The sequence below is a fragment of the Thalassophryne amazonica genome, chromosome 9, assembly GCF_902500255.1.
Source record: "Thalassophryne amazonica chromosome 9, fThaAma1.1, whole genome shotgun sequence".
Taxonomy (NCBI): Eukaryota; Metazoa; Chordata; class Actinopteri; order Batrachoidiformes; family Batrachoididae; genus Thalassophryne; species Thalassophryne amazonica.
The window spans coordinates 24,952,327-24,960,877 of NC_047111.1; the positions used below are offsets into that span (position 1 = coordinate 24,952,327).

Sequence of the window (8,551 nt, forward strand, 5' to 3'; positions counted from 1 at the left end):
AAAATGTTTCTTCTATTTCAACAGCATCATTATAGTGTCGAAATGTGAAGCAACATCGCCTCCTACAGGTCAGGTATCAAATTACACCATGTTATAACCAAGTTTCAGATCATGGTCATGATAAAAAGAGTCCTCCTGGCAGGTGACTGTTTGCACCTGATGTGCACCACGGGGTTGAAGCTGACACCAGATTGAACCACTGACAAGCCTGATGTTGCTGCAACTGTGTTGCATTTGCGGGTCCTTCCGGGAGGGGGGAGGGAGGGGGGGGAGGTACATATACACTTTTTACATGACATTACATACGTGACATACTGTTTCTTATTCTTCGTCTTCTATGGTCCAAGTCTTCTATATTTCTTCTATTCTAATGTTGGATTCTGCCCCCATCAACCATCACCATCCCTTCGTGGATGCGACCTACCACCAGATACAAACGGCACTGATCCTGCAGGATTGGCTCTCCCAGCCGAGGCTGTAACCACATCAGGTGGCGGGAATCGAACCCGGGTCTCCCTCTTTATAGCAGAACTAATTATCCCTTTGAGCCACCTGATGTGGTGCGCGCCAAAGTATAAAGCTTATATATAAAGATGACGTCATGTGATGACGTATGCACACGCTTGGTTTTCATATAGTACATTTCTGGGCACTGTGGGTCACGTGACTGTAATAGTTCAAGGGTAAGATTCACGTCTTTTAATGCAGTGATGGTGGGTTCGAGACCCAGTGGTGACCAATGTTTTACAGCAACAACTAAGGAGAATTAAAAACTTTATAATTGTCCAGGTCTCCCTTTTGCAAAAGAGATCTCAATATCAGTGGGACTAACCTGGTTAAATAATGGTTCATTTAAACATATATTATTGTGTTCAGTTCAGTTTAGAAATCCGTGTCCTCAGATTTCAAAACTGTGGCTTCAAAATCAGATCATCATTGACTGTTTGGTTTGTTCCCAAAATTAAAAGATATTAATTTGGATTTACGTAGAGAAAAAAATATCTAACTGATATTACGAAATAAAAACACAATTTAACTGAAATGTATCAGCAAGATAAAACGGCATAATTACTCAGTGACTCACAAGTCAGTTCGACAATACAAGGTGTCTGTGGTAACCATGGTAACCAAGTGCTGACATCTGCTTTATCATATTTCACCAACAGAGGGCGAAAATCAAGTGGAACATTTTGAAGCATTTGTTTTTGAAACAATTCCCATTCAGCACAACACATGATGTTTTCATTTTCATATGGATTCTGGAAAAAATATTCCAAAAAGTGGGTGTTGCAAAAGTTTAAAAACTTTCTGGAACAGTGTTTCAAGTTGGCATCACCAACAAAGTTCTACAATATTACCATATTTCAGAATGATGCCCTTAGTGGTTCAAAAATTGAGCAAATTATTTCCTTCGATCACATGACATTTGGCATGAATTTGAACTTTCAGATGTGGTAGTGGTTGAGAAAACAGCACATGATTGCAATGATCACTATATGTACATTAAAGGAACATTCTCACCATATACAGTACAACATGTGCAGGAAAAATGTGTGACTAAATGCCCCAATGATGGCTCCTGGAAATGCTGGTTGACACAAAGAAGGGATATTTGATTTTTACATGATCAATATCTAAAAACTACAGATTGTTGTATTTTTTTTAATAAGCTGCTTATTTGTGATGGGAGCATAATGCGTTGTGATGATTTTCTAATGTAATTCAGATGTTTTATAAGCAAAACTTGATAGACTTAGACTTTCTTTATTGTCATTGCACAAAAACACAACAGTGAGTCTGGCAACAAAATGTTGCTTGGAAGGTGGGAAGGTGGAGAGGATGGGAGGGGGGAGGGAGGCTCTTCTCATCCGTCGCAGGAAATGTAGACGCTGCTGAGTTCTGTTTGCCAGGGAGGTGGTGTGAGGTGACCAGCTGAGGTTGTCTGTAATGTGCACCCCCAGGAACTTGGTGCTGCTGACAACCTCCACCGCTGTGTCATTGATGAGTGGTGTGTGGCTGGGTTGGGATCTCCTGAAGTCAACAATGAGCTCTTTTTGTTTTGTCGACGTTTAGGAGCAGGTTGTTCGCCTTACACCAGTCCACCAGATGTCACACCTCCTCTCTATAGGCCAGTTTATTATTGTCCTGTATGATGCCCACAACTGTTGTGTCGTCTGCATAATTCAGTATGTGGTTGGTGTTGTACCTCGGACGGCAGTCATGGGTCAACAAGGTGAACAGCAGGGGGCTCAGGAGCCTTGGGGAGAGCTGGTGTTCAGGGAGATGACACTGGAGGTGTTGTACCCCACACGGACAGACTGGGTTCTGCTGGTGAGGAAATCCAGCAACCAGTTGCACAGGGGTGTGTTGAGGCCCAGTTGGACCAATTTACATACCAGATCCTGGGGGATGTGTTATGTGTCGACGCGGGTTGAGGAGCGGACCTGCGTCAGACAGGACCCAGCGCTAAAAATAACCAGAGAGCGGTTCCAAACAGAAACTATTTATTATTCACCTGTGCTTAAAAGTGTAAAAACATAAAAACAACGTCCCTCTGGTGGAGTGATTCGTGGCTCGCTCTCCAGCGCCCGCAAGGATTAAAGCCGGCGCTCCTGGACTTCCTACCACCGCCAAACACCCCCCAGGTGGACACGACAAACTGATTCTCTGTGAAGCAAAGAGAAGGTGAGGTAAGGCAACAGATACAACTATATCTTCCAATAAACACACGCTATCAGCAACACACTCAGGTCAGTGTCCTTTTTTTTTACTTTATGCAAATGAGCAGCTTCTCACAACAAGTGGAGGATCACTTATCCTTCACGCCACAGCAGTGAGAAGCAAACTGCACAATTCTTTTTACAATTCCAGTATACTGTGCAACAAAACACCAAGCCACTATCAACAACTACTCAAACACTCAATTACCTTTCGTGTGTGCTGACAGCATGTGTCCTCACCCCTCCCCGCTTCACGGGCTCGATGTGTCAAAACCCAGGCGCGGTCCTCAGCGTCTCACAAACGAACGTCACAAGGTCGAGTTCCCGGCAGTTCTGCTTGAATCACACATGACTTAAATGCAGAACGCCATCCAATTATCTGCTTCAGCTGCAAGTCGTCCAGGTTGCACGTGAGCACCACTCACAGGTGCTTTCCATGATGTTAATGAGGGTGAAGACTCTTCAGCCAGCACCTTCTTCACAGACAAATCAGCCCTCATGCCACCTGGAGAGCAAAGAAAAGAAAAGAACACCAAAACATCCAGCCACGCCCCCCCCCCCCCCCCCCAACACACAACAGGATGATTGTGTTGAATGCTGAGCTGAAGTCCAGGAACAGCATCGCACGTGGGTGTTCTTCTCCTCCAGGTGCTCCAGGCTCAGATGGAGAGCAGTAGAGATGGCGTCATCAGTGGAGCGGTTGGGCTGGTATGCAGACTGGTATGGTTCAAATGATGGGGGCAGTATGGAGAGGATGTGGTCCTTAACCACCCACTGGAAGCACTTCATGATGGTGGATGTGAGTGAAACAGAGTGAAAGTCATTAAGGCATGTGATGGTTGGCTTCTTGGCCACTGGAATGATTGTGGCTGACTTGAAGCATGGGGGAACGACGTCCTGGTTGAATGAAGTATTGAAAATGTCCGTGAGCACGTCAGCCAGCTGGTCTGCACACCCCTTGATCAGCTGACCTGGGATGTTGTCTGGGCCTGTGGCCTTCTGTGCACTGACCTTCCTCAGGACTCTCCGCACAGCAGTGGTCTCGAGCCTGAGGGCCTGTTCATTGAGGTGGGGGGTAGCTTTCCTCACTGTGGGGTTATTTAACGCTTCAAACCTCCCGAAGAAGTTGTTGAGCTCATTGTTGATGCTGCAGCATCCTGCACACAGGGAGACAGATAAAGCCAACATGTTGCAACAACAACAAAAAAAGCATCTAAATATCAAATAATTTATGATGACAAATACACATTGAAGATTAAACAAAATAAGTCTTGAAAACAAAATTATTTTTGGTGAACTTTGGAATCATGCACTGGGTTGTGAGGCGATCGTGTTCATCAAAAAGGGTCAACTGCTTATGGTATTTTAAAAGGCTTCTGTGTTTTTATTGAAATAGAAAAAAATTCTATGGAACATTTGATTTACTGTATTTACCAGAGTATAAGTCGCACCTTTTTTCTTAAATATCATCTCTTTAATTTGGGAAGTTTGTGAACTGTTTAGTTTACTTTTTATTTGTTGACACGGACCCACAACAGGGGGCGTTAATGAACGGACAATGGATAAGCCAAAAAGTAACAATTTAATGTTGTGAATTGCACAACTGAATGCAGACAATAACAATAGAGGAGTACAGTCAATCATACACAAGGTGACGTGTGGGCAGGCTCGAGGATAGAAGACGTCTGTCCAGAGAAGAGCCAGATCCCACACGGCTTCCACCGGCAGCGGATCTGAAGAACAACGGAGCCGCCAAGTCCCGAGTCCCAGGTGGCCACCGTCTCCAGCTGTCAGACCTGGTACTGCTGGCAGAAACAGAAACAGTTAATGGTGGGTGTGTGAAGACACACCCAGTAATCTCTTCTTGCTCAGTTCCTCCGGGAGGGAGAACCTCCACCTCCAGAAACAGTTTCACCCGTGCAGCTCCTGTCAGTCTCTTCCCTGGAAGGAGTGAGAGGCGAAAAACGTCGCACTCCCACTATCCGCCAATCCAGCTTCAGACTGAGTCCACAGGAAATGGCTGCACACAGAACAATGTTTAGATACAACAAAATCACCGCAGAGAAGGTTACCTTGAGTGGTAGCTGATTTCTCGGCGAGGAGGTGGAGTTGCAGTCCGGCCTTTATAGTGATGGTGATGAGTTGGATGAGTGACAGCTGGTGCTGATAAGTGACAGCTGCCACTCCCAGCGGCTCCGACGCCCTCTCGTGCTTGAAGCCCGCACTCCAAGCAGGGCGCCATCTGGTGGTGGTGGGCCAGCAGTACCTCCTCTTCAGCGGCCCACACAACAGGACCCCCCCTCAACGGGCGCTTCCTGGCGCCCGACCAGGCTTGTCCGGGTGCCGGGTGTAGAAGTCGGCCAGGAGGGCCGGGTCCAGGATGAAGCTTCTCTTCACCCAGGAGCATTCTTCGGGTCCGTATTCCTCCCAGTCCACTAAGTACTGGAACCCCCGGCCCTTCCGACGGACGTCCAGGAGCCGGCGTACAGTCCAAGCCGGCTCCCCGTCAATGATCCGGGCAGGTGGCGGCGCCGGTCCAGGGGTACAGAGCGGAGAGGTATGGCAGGGTTTGAGGCGTGACACATGAAAAAACGGATGAATCCGCAGTGAAGCTGGCAGCTTCAGCTTCACTGCGGCTGGACTGAGGACTTTAGTGATGGTGAAGGGTCCTATGAATCTGTCCTTTAGTTTCTGGGATTCCACTTGCAGGGGGATGTCCTTTGTAGATAGCCAAACCACCTGCCGGGCTGATACGTAGGGGCCGGGGCACGCCGGCGGTCATAATGATATCGAGCGTTGCTTGAACTTTCCATGAATACCTGAATTCATACATCAATCCAAAATGATGTATTGTTGCAGCCCAAATACAGAGCAAACCTACACACAGCACAGTGAAGCCATCAGAGGAACATTTTGACATTCTAACTGGCACCAAACACACAATATAACTTTACGGAGGTGTGTGTGTGTGTGTGTGTGTGTGTGTGTGTGTGTGTGTGTGTGTGTGTGTGTGTGTGTGTGTGTGTGTGTGTGTGTGTGTGTGTGTGTGTGTGTGTGTGTGTGTGTGTGTGTGTGTGCCCGTTAGAGGAAGTCAGTCAAATCTCCACTTTTCCCTCCATCATCACTAGAAGCTGTTTCATAAAGAAATAATCTAAACAGTTTATGAGGAAAATGTTTCTTCTATTTCAACAGCATCATTATAGTGTCGAAATGTGAAGCAACATCGCCTCCTACAGGTCAGGTATCAAATTACACCATGTTATAACCAAGTTTCAGATCATGGTCATGATAAAAAGAGTCCTCCTGGCAGGTGACTGTTTGCACCTGATGTGCACCACGGGGTTGAAGCTGACACCAGATTGAACCACTGACAAGCCTGATGTTGCTGCAACTGTGTTGCATTTGCGGGTCCTTCCGGGAGGGGGGAGGGAGGGGGGGGAGGTACATATACACTTTTTACATGACATTACATACGTGACATACTGTTTCTTATTCTTCGTCTTCTATGGTCCAAGTCTTCTATATTTCTTCTGTTCTAATGTTGGATTCTGCCCCCATCAACCATCACCATCCCTCCGTGGATGCGACCTACCACCAGATACAAACGGCACTGATCCTGCAGGATTGACTCTCCCAGCCGAGGCTGTAACCACATCAGGTGGCGGGAATCGAACCCGGGTCTCCCTCTTTATAGCAGAACTAATTATCCCTTTGAGCCACCTGATGTGGTGCGCGCCAAAGTATAAAGCTTATATATAAAGATGACGTCATGTGATGACGTATGCACACGCTTGGTTTTCATATAGTACATTTCTGGGCACTGTGGATCACGTGACTGTAGTTCAAGGGTAAGATTCACGTCTTTTAATGCAGTGATGGTGGGTTCGAGACCCAGTGGTGACCAGTGTTTTACAGCAACAACTAAGGAGAATTAAAAACTTTATAATTGTCCAGGTCTCCCTTTTACAAAAGAGATCTCAATATCAGTACCTGGTTAAATAATGGTTCATTTAAACATATATTATTGTGTTCAGTTCAGTTTAGAAATCCGTGTCCTCAGATTTCAAAACTGTGGCTTCAAAATCAGATCATCATTGACTGTTTGGTTTGTTCCCAAAATTAAAAGATATTAATTTGGATTTACGTAGAGAAAAAATATCTAACTGATATTACGAAATAAAAACAATTTAACTGAAATGTATCAGCAAGATAAAACGGCATAATTACTCAGTGATTCACAAGTCAGTTCGACAATACAAGGTGTCTGTGGTAACCATGGTAACCAAGTGCTGACATCTGCTTTATCATATTTCACCAACAGAGGGCGAAAATCAAGTGGAACATTTTGAAGCATTTGTTTTTTAAACAATTCCCATTCAGCACAACACATGATGTTTTCATTTTCATATGGATTCTGGAAAAAATATTCCAAAAAGTGGGTGTTGCAAAAGTTTAAAAACTTTCTGGAACAGTGTTTCAAGTTGGCATCACCAACTTTCAGTACAGACAAAAAGTTTTCTTATCATCCTCTGCAACATGTTTCCATCCATTCTGTAATTTTGGTTTTACTTTCCTGTACTGTTGTGTATTTGGTCATGTATACAGTGTTTCTCCCCACAGTTCAATCAATCAATTTTATTTATATAGCGCCAAATCACAACAAACAGTTGCCCCAAGGCGCTTTATATTGTAAGGCAAGGCCATACAATAATTACGTAAAAACCCCAACGGTCAAAATGACCCCCTGTGAGCAAGCACTTGGCGACAGTGGGAAGGAAAAACTCCCTTTTAACAGGAAGAAACCTCCAGCAGAACCAGGCTCAGGGAGGGGCAGTCTTCTGCTGGGACTGGTTGGGGCTGAGGGAGAGAACCAGGAAAAAGACATGCTGTGGAGGGGAGCAGAGATCAATCACTAATGATTAAATGCAGAGTGGTGCATACAGAGCAAAAAGAGAAAGAAACACTCAGTGCATTATGGGAACCCCCCAGCAGTCTACGTCTATAGCAGCATAACTAAGGGATGGTTCAGGGTCACCTGATCCAGCCCTAACTATAAGCTTTAGCAAAAAGGAAAGTTTTAAGCCTAATCTTAAAAGTAGAGAGGGTGTCTGTCTCCCTGATCCGAATTGGGAGCTGGTTCCACAGGAGAGGAGCCTGAAAGCTGAAGGCTCTGCCTCCCATTCTACTCTTACAAACCCTAGGAACTACAAGTAAGCCTGCAGTCTGAGAGCGAAGCGCTCTATTGGGGTGATATGGTACTATGAGGTCCCTAAGATAAGAAGGGACCTGACTATTCAAAACCTTATAAGTAAGAAGAAGAATTTTAAATTCTATTCTAGAATTAACAGGAAGCCAATGAAGAGAGGCCAATATGGGTGAGATATGCTCTCTCCTTCTAGTCCCCGTCAGTACTCTAGCTGCAGCATTTTGAATTAACTGAAGGCTTTTCAGGGAACTTTTAGGACAACCTGATAATAATGAATTACAATAGTCCAGCGTAGAGGAAATAAATGCATGAATTAGTTTTTCAGCATCACTCTGAGACAAGACCTTTCTAATTTTAGAGGTATTGCGTAAATGCAAAAAAGCAGTCTTACATATTTGTTTAATATGCACTTTGAATGACATATCCTGATCAAAAATGACTCCAAGATTTATCACAGTATTACTAGAGGTCAGGGTAATGCCATCCAGAGTAAGGATCTGGTTAGACACCATGTTTCTAAGATTTGTGGGGCCAAGTACAATAACTTCAGTTTTATCTGAGTTTAAAAGCAGGAAATTAGAGGTCATCCATGTCCTTATGTCTGTAAGACAATCCTGCAGTTTAG

At 44.9% G+C, this 8,551-nt stretch overlaps 1 long non-coding RNA gene across 1 annotated transcript; it reads right to left on the reverse strand.

Moving 5' to 3' along the window:
* Positions 1-446: 446 nt before the first annotated feature.
* On the reverse strand, positions 447-3,626 carry LOC117516497. Its single transcript, XR_004562429.1, has 3 exons — positions 3,615-3,626; positions 2,116-2,120; positions 447-531 (listed from the first exon to the last, which is right to left on the reverse strand). It is a non-coding gene; the product is annotated as an uncharacterized LOC117516497 (long non-coding RNA).
* Positions 3,627-8,551: the final 4,925 nt, after the last annotated feature.